Source organism: Barbus barbus, assembly GCF_936440315.1.
Source record: "Barbus barbus genome assembly, chromosome: 46".
Lineage (NCBI taxonomy): Eukaryota > Metazoa > Chordata > Actinopteri > Cypriniformes > Cyprinidae > Barbus > Barbus barbus.
This window is the reverse complement of record NC_136724.1, coordinates 11,792,815-11,811,299: the sequence shown is the minus strand read 5'-3', so window position 1 is coordinate 11,811,299 and position 18,485 is coordinate 11,792,815.

The window sequence follows — 18,485 nt, the reverse complement described above, 5'->3', positions numbered from 1 at the left end:
TGCCATCATTTACTCTCCCTCCACTTGTTCCAAATTTCTTTCTTCTGTGGAACACAGAAGAAGATATTTTGAAGAATGCTGATAACAGACAGCTGGTGGTAGCCATTGACTTCCATGGTACGAAACAAAAAATACTATGGAAGTCAGTGGCTACTGTCACCTGTTTGGTTAATGGCATCCTTCTGTCTTGTTCCAGACCTGTATGACTTTCTATCCTCTGAATGTTCTGATAATAATGATAATAATCTGAAAAAATGTTTAAACTGTTTTTGCCCATCCAATGAAGGTCAGCCAAGTTTGGACCAAGATGATTAAATGATGGAATGTTCACTTTTGGGTAAATTAATGTATCTCTCTCTCCCTCTCTCTTTTTTTATTAATCCGCCTGTCAAGATATTCTTCAGACATGTGTCATTAGTCAGCCTTGACTTTAAACTGTTAGTGCACAGCAGTTTTCCAACAATTGCTAGCATCTAATATCCTGAATATTCATTGTATTTGTTTATTTCTTTTCATTGAAATAACCACGTCTCAAAATACAGCTTTTAACATTTTTTACAGTCTCAAGCTGACTGTTTCTAACACATGAATTATAATGTAAATAAAGTGTTGTAAACTGGAATGTCATGACCCCACAATGGATTTGGATGCCTGGCACAGCTGGGAAAAATGATGCTAAATGAAAAACAAAGCATGCAACAAGCCGTATAATAGCGCAGGGTTAAGATTCGAGCACATATAAGCACAATAACACAGTAAATATGCTTAACAACGTTTAAAAGGGATGTTTAAATGCTCCCCATATATTTAACATAGTTTAAAATGTTGTGCATTAACTGTAAACATAAAAAAATGGTTACCGTCAATTATTTGGTTACCATCATTCTTCGAAATATCTTCTTTAGTGTTAAGCAGATGAAGGAAATTCACACAGGTTTGGAATGACAGGAGGGTGAGTAAATGATGAGAGAATGTTCATTGTTGGGCGAACTATATTTATTTATTTAGCAGATGCTTTATCAAAGCCTATTTAAAAATAAGAATAACACAAGCAGCAGATGTGTATGCATTTTTTTTTTTTTCTTTTTGTACAAACAGCCAAAATGTGTAAAAAAAAATCTGGTTAGTTAGACAAGTGCTCCCAGAAGAGGTGTGAGAAATGAAGAACAGTATAGAATAAATAAGATAAACATGGTACCTCTGTATGTTGGGGCGCCACTCAATGTCCACTTTAAACTGCGATTCCTGAAGCAAAACCAATGAAAGAGAGATCTCGAAAAGATCAGAGAAGGCATATTTTAAAGCATTCGGATATGCTCTGAAGTTTGTGACTCAGGTGCTCTTCTGTACTTGGTTAAGCAAAGTGATGGGGCCTGGCAGGGCTGATCTGAGCAGAAGCCAGTCACATCATTAGGGGGAGTTCAGAGCCTGCTTTGCCTCTAGGGAGGAGATGACAGCTCATCACAGCCTTGGGGTTACCTTTCTTTAAAAATATGTTAATCAAAAGGCGCTAGGGAGAATTTTAATAAAATGAGATCAAATGCATTCATTCTTTTTTTTTTTAATAATAATTGTCTTCCATGATTTAAAAGAAATACTCTGTACCATCTAGAACTATATCTGACTAATCATCCTGGTCCTACAGAGAGATGGCCATGTGATGGAGAATAATTGGCTACACACTGTCCAGAAAGATTCATAGGACTACACCGGCACATCAACTGCCTGAACTTGTACATGACAACAGAGTAAAAGCAGAGTAAAAATAGAGGCGTTTTTTTGTCAGCAAAGGACAATGAAAATCTTCTGAAACACTTTGCCAGGGATCAGTTAGTAATGCATTACTGATTCAGGGCTGAATTTAATTAAAATAAAATAAATAATAATAAAATAAATAAATAAAATACACATATTAAAATAATACCTTGCAAATATGCAAATATTTGTGGATATAAATAAATAAATGCATACATACATACATACATTCTGTTAAATAATTAATACCCTGCAAATATTGTAGTCATTAACTTAAATAACACCCTTTAAATAATTGTGGACATAAATAAATAAATAAATAAATAAATAAATAAATAAATAAATAAATAAATAAATAAATAAATAAATAAATAAATAAATAAATGAATGAATGAATGAATGAATCATGTTAAATAATTGATACCCTACAACTATTGTAGTCATTAACTCAAATATGAAAGATAAATAAAATAATAATACAAATATAAACTAAACTAAACTACACTAAAATAAAATAACAGTTGCTTGCAAAATGACCTCAACCCATGTCTTTCTCTTTGTTGCTGTCTAGCTGCAGTAATACACCACTGATATTGTTACAGAAAAATAAAATAAAATCAATACAATTAATAATAAAATATCCATATTAAATAAATAATACCATAATAGACAAAGCATGATTCTGCAACGTGTTCCCCAATAAATACTGCTTAGGGACCTATCTCCCAAAACAACCCCAACCCATGTCTTTCTCTTTGTTGTTGTCATGAAACACTTTGCCAGGGCTCAGTTGCAGTAATGCTTAGTCTCTCATTAATTCTCCTTTCCCTCTGTTATTGTATACTCTATCATTTTTTATAGTAGGGTGCAGTATGCATAAAGAGCCGTCTTAAACTCGGTCGTTTTGTTATGTGTTGAAACTATCGTGCAATGAAAGCACATTAGTGCATCTTAAAGGCAGTGTCTGTGAGATCCAGACAGTCTGTACACAAGACTATTCACATGGGAGTCTTTGTCAATGCTAATTGGCCCACCAACCTCTGGCAGTGAAGCAGAACAACATTTTCTACACACAACACTTGTTAACTAGTAAATCCAGCCCTGAAAGATCCACTTTTTGAGCTACAGCATCTAGGGATGTATTTAACCTGTGATTGTACACCAGGAGAGAATTTTGAGATCAGTGACCAAGAGCAGAACGTCTCTGAGGCTTTCACAAACCTAGATATTGCAGAGCATAATGCTGCCAGAGACTCTGTTCTCTTGTATCCATGTCCATTTTATTTCCAGAAGTAATTAACAAACATGTTGGATTTTGTTGGAATTTAACAAATGCATATGGTATTATTATACGACAAAGACAAGAGGAAAAGAGAACAGTTTTCATTCTGTTTCTTTGTCATTTCTTTTCCTCTTCTCCTTTATGCCATAAAGCTAAGGTCATGATTAATGGCTTTAACACATTCAAATGCCATTTTGCTTCAGATAAATAAATGCACACTTTCCGAGCAAGAACATTTTCTTTTTGTGTAGCATTTAGGGACAAACACGAAACGCTGACCTTTTAAGAGAAATTTAATGGCCATTAGTGTACTGTGAACATGAATATAGTTCTTTTACTGCACACAGTCACATTTAATGCCTTTAGATTGCATTTTTAATCTTTAGCTGTTGTCTTGTTCTTATTAAAATGCACTTAAATTCCCTTTGTAGTCTGCAGCACACATTAATGAGCACACATTAATGAATACTATGTCTATAGTTTTCCATAATTAGAAACCATGAGGGTTTTTTCTTTTTGTACTACAGTTTTAGTTTGTTTTATTCAGCATTAAAGGGGAAATTTGTTTAATTTCTCAAGAGTTTAACTCTAGCTGAATACAATGGTTGGCCAAAGAAAAACTTCATTCATTTCTTGGGATGAACTGAAATATTAGTGTGTAATCTTTAGAAGCAACTGTTGTCGTTTAGTCTGAGATTTATTTCCTTTACATAATTTAAATTTGCACCAGGGAGGCTGCATGGATTAAATGGAACATTATTTGAAAATGAGTTTCAGGTTCCCTCAAAGCACCACCAATAATTCTGCATTAGTCTCCGAAATATTTAATAAGGTTTTGAAATATTTATAAAGGATGGAGTTTGGAAAAAAAGAGACGTTTTCTGGTAGTAAAATTCTTATGAAACATACTTTGCACCATTAGTTTAGGATTGCAAATAATAAAATAAAATAAATGTTTATTAAAACTTAAAATAATATATAATAAAATTCATATGTCAAAATTTGTTAGGAAAAATCTCCTAAATAAAAATTATTTAAAGATATTATTAGGGCAGGCAAAATCATTGAACAAAGAAAAAGTAGCTTTAGAATATCTATAGAAGATCTATTTCCATTTTCAATTATTTCCATTGTGTCTTACAATGATTTTTTTTAGGCAAAAGCCCCCCAAATAACGATAATTTAAAGACAGGTGAATTATTTGGGCGGGTGAAAGCATTAAAAGAAAAAAAAAAAAATCAAAATAAAAGAAAAATGCCTTTAGAATATAGCAAGTGTATTATTTGCTGTACATCCATTTATTTCCATTACATCTCGCAAATTGCGCCATTAGTGCCTTTTCAGTTGTGTTAAGTTAATACTACTTCAAGTTCAAAAAGTGCATCCCTGCTTTGAATGGTAATAATTCATTGTATGTAGAAAAAGGTCACAAATCATGTTCATCCAAACACAAAATGACTTGCATGCTTTACATTAACAGTCATCTTTTCCTTGGACGTATAAATAGACCTCTCATATAAATTTCTTCCCATTACTAATAGAAAGCAAGGCTCACTCATAACTGATAGGCTCTTCCACAGAGAGACTCTCTCCACTGCCAGGCCCATTCCCACGTAAGAGACTAGGCAGATCCGACTCCAGGGAGCTCCTCTCTTTCTCTGCCAACATGCATGCCTGCTCCCTGGGCCCTATCCATGGCAACCTCATCACTGCTCTCCTCTCCTCCATCCTCCATCTGTGGCCATCACTGCGGTCTCAGACCTGCAGTTAGCACAAAGTCGTCTTTACTCTCATTTCTGCTCACCGCTGTGATGTGCTGAAGGCTGAGACCCGTAATGAGCCCCCGTCCTACCACCATCAAACTGCACAACACTCTGAACACAGACACAGGAAGACAATAAAGCACAAATGACACGAACAGATGGTCTTTCTTATTGTGCCCTGAAATGCAAACACTGAATATCTTTACAGGCTTGGTTCATCATTCGGCCTTCCCCAGTTATGATCCGCTATCGGCAAACACCTGGCACAGGAAATTTAACAGTGACAAACAAGAGCAAAGGACTGAAGGTTATTGAATAGATTTACTTTCTTTCTATGCCCATTTACCACAATAATTTTGTGTAGGCAAATTCTAATTAAGAAATATATCTCAAAGTGCTTGTGCATGTTTATGCAATTAAAGGGATAGTCCATCCAAAAATGAAAATTCTGTCATCATTTACTCAACCCTTTGGACATTCCAAACCATTGCTAGTCATTACTACCAACGTAGATCAACAATTTTGTGTTTCTCGAAAACAAAGTTCAAACTAATATTCACAGTATATTGAAGAAACACCAACTTTCAACCTGTGGTTAGAAGCATAGTTTCTTGCTAGTATAATGTATGGACTATAGATCACATCTCTTGGGCGTAATATGCAAGCTAACATGCTGTACATTTTATATCAGTGAAATTACATTGTAGAGAAATCTCCTGACTGAATGAATCATGTGTATGGGAGTAATGTGTATGCCAATTACATAGGCTACTGCATAACCTGATTTGTTTTTTTAAATGAACGGTTTTCTTTGTTGGTGTAAATTAACTAGTCCTGTTTTAGAGGCTTTAACAGAAGGTAGTTATAGGAAATATCCACCAGGGCGGTCCCTCGAGAATTAAATTTTCCCCTAGGGCCATTGTCCTAGTTGCATTCGCACTGCCAGTAAGAACTCTGAAGTGACATAAGCTGGCCAAGAGCAACGTTATTTAAACACAGCACTCAACAACTGGAGGATGTAGAAGTGCCTAGACTATATGTGACCCTGGACCACAAAACCAGTCTTAAGTCGCTGGGGTATATTTGTAGCAATAGCCAAAAATACATTCTATGGGTCAAAATTATTGATTTTTCTTTTATGGCAAAAATTATTAGGATATTAAGTAAAGATCATGTTTCATGAAGATATTTTGTAAATTTCCTACTGTAAATACATCAAAATTTAATTTTTGATTAGTAATATGCATTGCTAAGAACTTCATTTGGACAATTTTAAAAGCTATTTTCACAATATTTAGATTTTTTTTTTCACCCTCAGATTCCATATTTTCAAATAGCTGTATCTCGGACAAATATTGTCTGATCCTAACAAACCATACTTTAAAGGAAAGCTTATTTATTCAGCTTTCATATGATGTATACATTTCAATTAAAAAAAAATTACACTTATGACTGGTTTTGTGGTCCAGTTGGTCAATCTATCACGTTTTTTCATGTTTTTTGAGTTGGTTTGTATATTAAAGGAATAGTTTACGCAAAAATGAAAATTCTGTCATTAATTACTCACCCTCATGTCATTCCAAAGACCATTCATCTTCAGAACACAAATTACTATTTTTTTTATGAAATCCGAGAGCTTTCTGACCCTGCATACCTTTGGGCCTTGAACATGGTTGGTCCATAGCTTGGGTCAGAAAGCTCTCGGATTTCATCAAAAATCTTTAATTTGTGTTCTGAAGATGAACAAAGTCCTTACAGGTTTGGAACGACATGAGGGCAAGTAATTAAAGACAGAATTTTTATTTGTGGGTGAACTATCCCTTTAAGTATATGTAAACTATGTTTACACGGCTTTTTAAAAATGGTGGATGGCAGTGTTTTGTATGACGTGTTCGGCCAATCAACATACACTTCTGTCATTGTTCCTATTGTGCTGATTAGACCCTGCGCTGCAGTAGGAGGTCATTTAGTTCCCCCAAAAGGCATTCCTGAAATCTTTCCCAGTTCAGACCAAAAAGCGGGTACTTCCTCCAATATTTATAGAAACTCTGGAAACATTCCTCTGGTGCGAAAGCCCCTAAATAGTCATGACTATTTGGTTAGTTTCTCCAACAAATTACATGGGAAACACACCCCATTATGACTTTCTTTCTTCTGTGCAACACAGAAGAAAATATTTTAAGATCTGTTCCCAATGACTTCCATTATATGGACAAGAGTACAATGGAAGTCAAAAGGGAACCAAAACTGTTTGGTTACCAACATTGTTCCAAATATCTTTTTTATTTTATTTTTTGTGCTCAGCAGAGGAAAAAAAAAAAAGTCATGCAGGTTTGGAGTAAATGATGACAGAATTGTATTTTTTGGGTGGCCTATCCCTTTAAGCTCAATTGTTTCTGTTATTTTGAAAAAAAAAAAAGTATTATTTATGGCCAAATGTTATTTTTGTTTCAAAGAAATCTATTGCTGGTTAAGGAAATCCAAAAAAAGCCTTTTTTTTTTTACTGCGCAGGAAACCTTAGAAACTCTAAATCGATCCAAACTGCATTATTTGTCAGGGGTCCTTGCTCCTAGTTTCTTTTTAGTTGCCTATCGCATTCTGCTAGAACACCTCTTACCCGGCATCTATAGTGGGTTCATTGCTCTACTTTCAGATAATTCTGTGGTATTAACTGGCTAGAGTTATTACCCTTTATATGAGATGTCTGTGTTGAGAGCAGTTTATGAGATTCTGGTCCCGGTGGAAAGGAAGATGGAGTTGAGGCAGGCTGTCATCCAGAGCGTTATAATAGCATCAGTTGGGAAATACACAATGCCATGGATTATTGATAGAGCTGTATCTGTTCTTCTGCTGACAAATCTGAGAGCTCCACAGAAGGGGCACGTAATCTTGAAAAATATCTCTGCTAATCTGCTCATTCCACGCATTCTCTTCCGAGTTTCTCTCTCTCCCTTTTTTCTTCATCTCATACTCTTTTTTTATTATGATAAACGATCAGCGATTTAATGACAATAGTGATGGTGTGTTAAACAAAAAAAAAACAAAAAAAGAGAAAAACGATGAGGCTGTCTTGCCTGCTCTTTTGCAAGTGCAATGCATTTTGGAAGGATTTTATCCCTTTTTAAGTAAAATGCTGCAGCGTTTTTCGTGCCTCAAACATCTAAGCGTAAATCAAAGTCAACCGGCAGGCTCTATTTAGGGTCTGAGAGACACCAAGAGCCCTTTGAGAGCTAAAAAAAAAGGCAAGAAAAAAATACAAAACTAAAAAATACATATGTAATACTTAAGTACACAGAAAAAAATAAAATAAAAAAAAAACTGGTGTAGAAATAATTTTCACACATTTTTTTTAAACGGATTAAAGTCGAGGATATTATAAAAAGTGTCAATAATATCTGTTAAATGGGTTTAACTAAATTAAAGGTAAAAAGAATTTAAGAGAAATTGGTTCATTTAGTCATTTAAAGATTAATTTCCATTCCATTCCTCTTTGTTGTCACATTACCCATCAGAAATCATTCTAATATGCTGATTTGTTGGTCAAGAAACATTTATTAATGTTATCAATGTTATATTCACCTTTGATTTATGACCACATTAATCTATTTTTCTCCTTAAGTTCTTTTAATATTTAGGTTTAATTTAAGAGAATCAAGATGTCATTGACAGATTGTTGACACTTAATATTGACTTACTATCCATCACTGGGTCTCTGGGACTCTAAACAGTCAATCAATTTGGAAAATTTGCATTTCAAGATACAGTTTTTCAAATAAGAAATTTGAATTTAAAATATATATATACAAAAGTAAAATAAAAAAAGACCAGTATCAATTTTCCTTGTGAGACTATAGATCACAGCTGTTCCTTTTGATTATGCTTTCTAACAGTTACACGGTGTCTCACAAACTCTCTTCCAAAAGCTGATATTAGGTATCAGGAGCAGCTCAATGCACTTCTCCTCAGGAGCTCTGCCTAATTGGTTAGAGTAGGCCAAAATACGCTCATATTGCAGCAACTCAGCCTCATTTCCATACAAAAAACATAAAGGTGACCTAGATATAAGATTTATTTATATGTGGGATTTTTTCTTTCTTTCATATTTGGTTGGAAGAGGTATCAAACAGTGTGCTGGGGATATATTAAAGACATTTTTCAAAGCCTTCTACAAAGTGAAGCATCCCAAAAAAAAAAAAAAAAAAAAACGGCGCTACTCACTGCTGTGCCGTGTTAGTGGAAGACTCACACTTAATAGCGACTAAAAAATCCCACTCCCTCTATTTATGGTTGTCAGTTAAGTACATGCTCTGGCAGGACTCCAATAGAGAGTCTAAGTCTAACACTAAGTCACCTATAATTTGCCTTCCTGCAGTCTGAATATTAAATTGGCAGTTGAGGACTTTGTGATTCATAGATCCAAAGCCATTCCGTCTATAATGCTTATTAGTCATAGCATATATAAGCCTTTTCCGCTGTGGCATTAGCATGGCTAACATCGGCGGCGTTGAGGCAAGTACCTCCAGTCAGCATCTGTGTGGCTTCGTCTCAAAATGAAGCAATTTATTGGTTATGTGATACTTCCTGTGTTTCCCTGTGTTAAGGATGTTCCACATAATCTGATTGTACTATATTACGATAGCAAGACACACTTTCTGTCTTCCAACTCCCCACTGGAGGGCTATAAAAGCTCAAAGTGGAAATAATTGGTGAGCATATTAACCGTGCGAGAGACACGTGCGTACGGGCTATCGGGGTGTTGTTCATTTCATATATGGGATGCGGCGAATTAACTTGCACCAGTAACTTCCAGCGCACCTGGGAATATTGCTGGTATTATAGAGGGTAAAGCGGAATGTAATTACCAACCGTAAATCATCGCCATGGGCACAATTAAAAACTTTGCAGACGGCAGCCTTTGATTGCAAATTGAGTAAGATACTGAGTAGGCGGGGGTGTTGTTAATTACAGAATATGTGTGCTAAATAAGTATTAACAGGGCTATTTGGAAAGAGAGGCGTAATTACCTGTGAGACCTTTACGGATGAGAAAGGAGAGGGTCTGATCTAAAGATGAAACGGGGGCTACTTGCAGGTCAAGACATTAAAATGCTTACAGGATGTCAACTGGGTCATCTTATTATTGTGAATCGTAAAGAAGATGTGAAGTGGCTGCACCGGATGTGTTTGTAATAGAGTTTAAAAGTGCTATCTATCTTGTCAATTGTGATGATCAGAAAACCAGTGACCACCACCGTTTAAGTCTGTTCGTTAATTAGGCTGCAGCTCAGGATTTCACAAAATCTGTCAAGATTTTGTCTCCATTCTGTTTGCAATCAGGCTTAAACAAATTATTTTCATTTTTAAGGCCCCTCTAAATAAGCACTTCAACAAATTTTGAATCAAAATTTAATGGAGCTTTCAAATGATTATATATTACTGCTGATTGCACAGTTTACACCTTATTTGTGTTTTCACAAATGATTAATTTACCCTTTCTATTGTATATATTTTGTTCTGTTTTAGAAGAAGAATGTGCTATATTAAATACAATATTGTTTTTGGTACTGGAAATGGCTCTCTGTGATCATACTTTTTTCTAATAAATTTTTTGTACAAAGATATAAAGTTCTAAATTATTTGTAAATGTAATAAAATAAGTAAACAGGAATTAAAAACGCACACAAATGTTAAGCAGCGCAACTGATTTCAGCAATGATAATAAGAAATGTTTCTTGAGCATCAAATCAGCACAATAAATCGATTTCTGAAGGATCATGTGACACTGAAGACTGAAAATTCAGCTTTGCCATCACAGGAATACGTTACATTTTTAAAATATATTCAAATAGAAAACAGTTATTTTAAATTGTAATAAAATTTCACATTATTACAGCTTCTCTTGCATTTTAAAAAACATTTCTGACCCCAAAATTTTGGTATTATAATGTATACATACACCTTGACCCATATCTAAAGAAGCAGTTATGACCTTTGGCCTTTCAGCATATTATTCAGTAAATAAATTGTGCTTAATAAATTAATTATTAAAATTTCAGCCCTAAATGTTTAGGTTTTCTAAAATTAAGTCCCTCAAACAGATAGTTTAAGGCTCTTTATTTATTACATACACATGATGTAATGCAGTGAAATGTTAATTAAATAAATATTTTTTCTTTGCATCTTTAGACTTCTTATTAGACATTATTTAAACATTATTTTCAAAAAGTGACCATTTTGAGTTACAGGTGGAAGCAGTTTCCTAGGACTTAATGAAGGTTAATAAATTCATGTTAGACTGGATAGAAGGAAAACACAGAAATCCAGACAGATTTAAAAGAACTGGAATGTGAAATTTAAACACACATATATACAAATGAAGGCCTCTACAGTGCAGTGTGTGAGCAGAGCCTGTGTGCTTACCTGAGGCACTGTTCAGGTCTTGGTTTAGTCAGAGCCCTCGACTGAGCAAATCACATAGATCTTACTCAGACCTAGTGCTCAGTCTTGCTGAAGTAAATCAGAAGTGTTGTCTGACTGTGACTGTGTGTTTGGTGGGAATTAAAGCCAAGCCGAAGGCTAGAAGCTGTCTACATCTTTTTATAAGCACTCTTTTCCTGACCTTTCTTTTTAGCAAACCCTCTTGAGAAGGAAGACCTGACATAACACGACAAGTTGCCAGGTCACTAAATATGTAGAGGGTTAAGAGATGAGAAATCACCTCCAAAAATCCTTCATACATCATACATTTCTGATCTTAGTTAAACTGCATCCTTTCACAGACTTTCATTGTTGCACAGGCCTCAACATTTATTCTGTTAAGCTCAGAATTTGCCAAATTGAAAAGTGTAGTGCTGCTTCAAATTAAAATGTTTCCTATTTGTTTCACTTTCTCAATTAAAATGCTTAAAATTATAGTTTTTAATAAGTTACTTTGTTTACCACTAAAATATAAGCACAGAATTGGAAACATCTGTTTCCTATAAGCACTTTTTTGTTCTAAATATTGACTTATAATGATGATATGTAGATTAAAAAATTAAATTAAATCTTTCTTTGCCAGAGTATTATTTTTTAGTTGTCATGCAGTCACTGCTAGCATTTTTGATCATATTCACAAATTTTTCAAGTCCCCCAGAATATTTTGTCGTATGAATATGTAAATGGTGAAAATATCAAAAGAAAGAACAGAGCCTCTGTTTTTAAACAAAAAGAGAGCAAAACGCCCAAGTATCGTCAGTTTATTTACTACTGAATCAGTTTTTCAGGTTTTTATGTCATGACTGCAGCACACCATGTTAGTTTGTTTACTATTGTTTAAACAACTATTTCAGAAGATTAGTAACAGCGCCCCCTACCATAGAACAGTGAAAACATGGACCGTCAGAATAACTCAATAGTGGGAAAGCATTGTATCGTAAATGATGGAAATCTTGGACGTCTGAGACACATAGTGCAAATAATAATAATAATAAAAAAATCACTGGAGTTAAAAATATGACTTGCCCTAGTTTCCCCTATGTAAGAAAATCAACCAGGCTCATTGGAAATACATGATTCTGCCTACATTTCTGCAAAGTGCGTTGCTCCGGGTACATTTCACTGGAATTTACAGATGACATATCCACAAGAGGCACTATAAGCTATATCATTTTTTCTCCATTGCAGATGCAAATTTATTACGCAGCACAGCATATGAAAAGACAAGCCAGGGGATTTTTTTAGCATGTTTCATGACAGTTTCAGAGCGAAATGTCTAGTGTCTGTGTAATGGAGGCCAGCTGGAAAGAGCTGTGCAGGTAAACCTCACTCCCCTGATCTCAAGAGGCACGTTAGCATCTTAGGCTGCCATTTTTAGTGTCCTCATTAGTGCCACCTCCCATCCTCGGAAATTCCAATTCGAATCCCACTCGGAGCGAGCGAGGGGAGTAGAACCGGAGGGGTTATGTTGGTGCCGTGACCCGGATGGAAGTGAGGTTTAGGGGGGGTGAGTGTAATGGAAGCCAGCTGGTAAGAGCTGTGCTAGTAAACCTCACTCCCCTGATCTCAAGATGCACACTATGGTCTTTAACATCCTTGTTAGCGAGCCCACCTCCCATGCCGGAAACACTCCCACTCTGTGCAGTTTTGAGAACCGGAGTGTGTTTAATTTTCAGTTAAGCGTGACTGGGGCAATGTTTTATTACACTCTAAAAAATGCTGGGCTATTTTTTAACCCAAATGCTGAGTTCAGCCCGTTGGGTCATTTTACTGTTTAAAAAAAAAATTTTTTTTACCCAGGTGCTGGGTCATTTTTCTGTAACTAAGTTGCTGGGTCATTTTTAACGCTGGGTTATTTTTAATTTTTTTACCCAACTGCTGGGTTAAGCCTGTCTCCGATGAAACAACCCTGTTGCTGAGTCATCATAGCGGGCTTTTTGAGTCCATGGGAGAGAGCGGTTCTCAGCCCTGCCGATTTGATGCATTTCTTCAGCGAAATAAAGGTTTTCCCTTCACCGGCTCAGATTTTGGCGACACACCGGCACCAGAATTAGCGCTATTATGGTAAAAAGTGATTACAGAGAATGGTTCAAAATTAAAATACTACTTTTAAATGTTAAATTTTTATGTCTAAAATGCATTTTAAACAAGTTTAAATGTATGCAATATTGTAAACTATGCTGTTATCACCCAAATAAATTCAATTGGTCTTGTATTTTGTCCATGTGTTCTTGCTTAATAATAAATGTTCATCTTTTGATTATTGCTGTTGCCTTAATTCTGTTTTTTTTTTTTTTTTTTCATTCCATTTTGAGCCAGCAATATAATAATTTTTAAACAATAGATGACTTAAATAAAACAACCCAGCATGTTTGGTAAAAATATTTAACCCAACCAGCTGAGTCAAAATAACCCAGCTGTCCAATATTTACCCAGCGCTGGGTTGCCAAATAACCCAAGTTGGGTTGTTTTTAAACCCAGCATTTTTTAGAATGTATGTTGTTTGCTATTTGTATCATGGCAGTTCCGAAATGTCCAGCAATTCATGCTAAAACGTTAATGGTCTTTCACATTTGGAATTAAAGTAAACCATATCCTAAACCTAACCAGCAGTGTTAATAAAAAGTGTGCTAAAGTAACCATGCCATTTTATCTTCCTTATGCATGGCTTTGAGTTCTTTTGTGAAGTGTTTGTGACTTGTATTTTCACATGATTCATACCAGAGAGCTTCACATCACAAGTGCAGCACTGTACCACGTGAGCTACCGAGCAAGCTTACTATGTCAGAGAAGCCATACATATGGAGCAGACTGTGTGATGCAAACATTAAAATGTATTTGTTTACAAATCATACACTATACTGTATTGTGCAAGGAAACATGCAAAATGAGGCCTTTATTTATCGATAATTTGCCCCTGTAATTATAATTTGTATGAAAAGGAATAAAAGTTCTTTGTGTTTTACTGCCTCTAGTGTTTATTTCACCTGGAAACTGCAGTGAAATGTATATAGATACAAATGTAGGCAGAGTTGTGTATTTCTAATGAGCTTGGGTTGAAGAAAACTAAATTATGCCTCAACTTCTCTGCATTATGAAAGGTATATAATGATCGTCTAACAGAAGCTACATGTTAAATTAATACTTGGAAGCAGTGTCTGGCACTGTGCGCTCTGAAGGTGGCTCTGTTTGCCAAGTCCAGGGCGTAGTCACAGATGCCATCTGCTTGTGCCACGTCTTCAATGCACACCTGAAACACACGCTCGTAATGCTGCCATAACTGATCCCCTCAACCTGAAACTGAGATTCTGTTGCACAATCATCACATAAGGTCCACTGACACGGTGTTGAAAGCTGCAAACGACAATCTCAGGAGTCTCTACAAAAATAGTCATCCTGGTCTCACTTTTTATATCAACAGTGTCTAATTTAATTAGAAGCGCACTTGCAGGCAGAGAGTACTTTCAAAAGTTTGAGAGATACACTTTGTTGTATATTAACTTTGAAAAGACTGATGCTCCTTTGTAATTTGACTCTGCAAACAGCAGCTTTCTTTTGCATTGCATTACAAGAACAATATCTCCACTAAACTGGGGTATCAGAAGTGATTTTCATAATAGCACATGACATATTTGCTGATAGAATCACAAACACAATTTCTCTAACAACCTTAACTCACACTGAAAATAAACAAATATCATACAGAATGCATTTTCGTTGGGGGGCTTGAGAGTCTGGCCTTACACATTGTGTAAGGGTGTATCAAGATATCAAAGCTGGTTAGCCTGAAGACCTGGTAAATGGTACAGGTAAAAAGTATGCAGTTTCTTACATGAAGAAAGCCATTCCAGTAATGTTGACCTTATACATGTTTTTATTTTTTTGTATCAATTTTAACAAAGTTTGCAACTGTTTCAAACCCTGTTGAGATTTGTCTTGTATCGTATTCGCAGAAAATGCTTTATATAGACTAGCTCCCTCAGCATTTTAACATCACTCACATACTCACATGATTTACCACCCAGAATATATATTCCTCTAAATTGATAGTTCATAACAACATGCTTTATGTATTTGCATATATTTGAAAAATGGCATTGCTTTCAGCTTAATTAAACTGTTGCATTGGACAGTGTGTGGAAATCTGGCACACAGTTCTAATCTCTGTTGTTTTCAGTGCTGAATAAACTCTGTGTGTTAACTCTTCTGGAACCATTTAGTGATAGACTAAAACGAGGGAAAACAGGAAGTTCCAGAAGGGTGTAGAATGGGGAAAGGAAGTGAAAAAACATAGAGAGAGAAGTTAAGTAAGTAACTAATGAAATAAAGGAGGAAACACAGGTGAGAAAAGCCAACAATCCCATTCGACCCATAAAATATTATACCCATCCTTTCCCTAGGACTTGATAATTTGCAAACAGCTGTTGTTGCTGAAGGAGTACTCACTATTTTCCAAAGCACGTTTTCTGCTCATGTCCCTGGAGAGGCTGGGATAATATTTTGTGGAGGGAGTTATTGGAAGCAGGACAGTAGGATATGGAGGATCTTTGTGGTTCTTCACTGTCAAAACATAAGAAAAAAAAAAAAAAAAAAAGAGTGGAATAGAAACCTTAGAAAATCTGTTGAACAGTCATGAACTTCCAAAACAGAAATAGACATCTTACAGTGTTTAATGTTATTCAGCAGGAGAATGAGTTTAAGAGTGTTAAACTCTGAATGTCTGGGGCAATGGGTGACAGTGTCTCGTTTCTGTTTCTGGCCCTCATTAAAGCACTGCTGTGCTCCCTGTCTAGCAAAAGCTTAATAAAATATGACACATTGCAATATTCCTACATATCCATATTATTCTTTTAAGTCTATGAGAGTAAAAAATACTGGATTTATGAGAGTGTCATATTTAGACTATGTGATATGCTCCACCATTTTTAGTCGTTTGACCAAGAAACACATTTTGAGCTTTGTTTTGACACTGAACAACTTTTCTGAGGTAAATGTAATTTCGCAAATGTAATATGTTCGCGATGAGCTGTTGTATTGCCTTTTTTGTAGTTGGAACACTGGGTGATTACATGAATGCTGATACATTTCTGTAAGTTGTACTGTGTCATTCAACATACCTTCTGATGCTCATTCATGTTTTTTCATAGTATTTAAGAGGAAGAGATGATTAATTTTGCGCTTTGTGCTGCTAATTTCAAAACAAAACGTCGTCCTTGACATAAGAGCATCAAAAAGGCACTTATTGTTCTAATTTTATAATAAAAGTGAAAATTCGAAAGCTGAGACTTGCTTTTATTGTATAAATAGCAAAAAGGTTCAGAATTCAGGGATTACCTCGATTCTCCACAGACGGCTTAAAAGGCATGGCCATATTTACTGTTGTTTGGCCGATTATGAGGGAGAAATATAGTTATTACAATAGGAATCCATGTGCACGGGAATTTCGCGTGAGGGCAAAGGATTTCCTGTAATGCTATGAAATTCAGAAGGGGTTCAAATTTGCCATGTTGACCAACAGAAAGCATATTTGAAAGTGACTTGTGTGTTACCTGTTTCAATATTGCTACACTATTGACAACATACAATGTACTTTTTTGCCTCACTTTTTTGCTAATATGACCTCTACCTTTGAACCTGCATGTTCTCTGGAAACTGAATTTAAAATATATTTTTTTCTCTTTCAATTCTTCCTGTCATAAAAACTGTTAAAAAGTGGCATTGGGGTCTCATAGGTCTCATAGCTTATATAACCAAAAGAAAACACCTGGAATTAAAACCTGATTATTCTCCTCTCTTTCCCTGTCTTTATTTCCATTGTTTCATCATCTCTCATTACCGTGTTTTTCAGTGCACCCTTTCATACATAATACAATACAGACAGAATTTACGCAGCCTCCAAATAATTATACAATCACATTGTTTACAAAAAGCCCATAATGCCTGTAACAAACCTGTATCATTGTCAAGCGATTAAATGTGAACCTCATTTGATTGGTAAATAATTAAAATATCACTAGCTCATTCATAATGCTCCTCTTACATTGAACTCTTTTACATTGAACTCCCAGCATTCTCAATCTCCAAATAATAATAGAGGCCAAGAGGAATTTTATACGTTCACGATATCTATTTGTCATTGACATGAGTGACAGCAAAGATGGCAATATTGTGAACTCATGTATTGAACATCTCATAAACCGCAGGTTTACGGCGATGAAGTGTTTTCTCTCTCTAAAGGAGCCATTTTGGATGCAGCTCTCAGAATATGTTTATAGCCATTGTCTGGGATATGAAAGCTACTGGTTTTTTAATAGCTTGCCTGCTGCATTCTCATCAATCAAGCTCAGCAGCCGTCTCATTCCCACTCCAGCCCAACACTAACCAAGTTACCGGCTCCTGAAACTAACTTGGAGTTTTGAAATGTGATAAAAAGTAATCGGATTCCCCGCATCGGGATCCTTATGGATGTGAATCGATGGCATTAATTACTGCATCTTATTATGCCGCAAATGCGGTTTAGTCTGTTTTTATTTATTGAAGGTGGGGGACATAGGTGGGGGGTCTTCTTTTGGAGGGTGGCATTATGGGCCTCTCTATTTCCTCCTCTGGTACATCCCTTTCTCTCATCTCATCAGATTGTACTGAATGGTACATTCGCACAGGAAATATTAATGCAAATACAAGCACTTTTTTTATGATTTCTCTTCTCATTTCATACTCGAACGGAAGTATTTTCTCATAATTTGACTGTATTTGTTCTACAGCACAACTTTGTGCGGTATCTCATTTCCGTATCACCCAAATGATTCTGTAATGTGTTTAGCCTGACCTACATATTGACGCCAAGGAATGCTGTGATACTACAGCAGATTAGTTTAGCAATCAAGACTATATTCGTTTCGGTGCTAAAGGGAATGCTTTCACAGTATATACAGATGCAATTATCTTTAGTTAGCCTTTAATGGTGCGAGTATGAGAGTTATCTGCACCTTGGAATGGCTTTCTGTGAAGTCTGGCTTATAAATTGGTGCCTGCAGTCAATGATCCAGATTGTCTGTAAAACAGTCATGTACTCTTAGGTCTGGAAGTTTGGCTAAATAAGATGACTTTTCTCTCGTCTGACATCATTAAAGCAGACTAACTTCTTGGTTCTTCTTCTGCTCCCATTTTTAGACGATTGTACCGAGAAGACAGAATTATGGCATTAA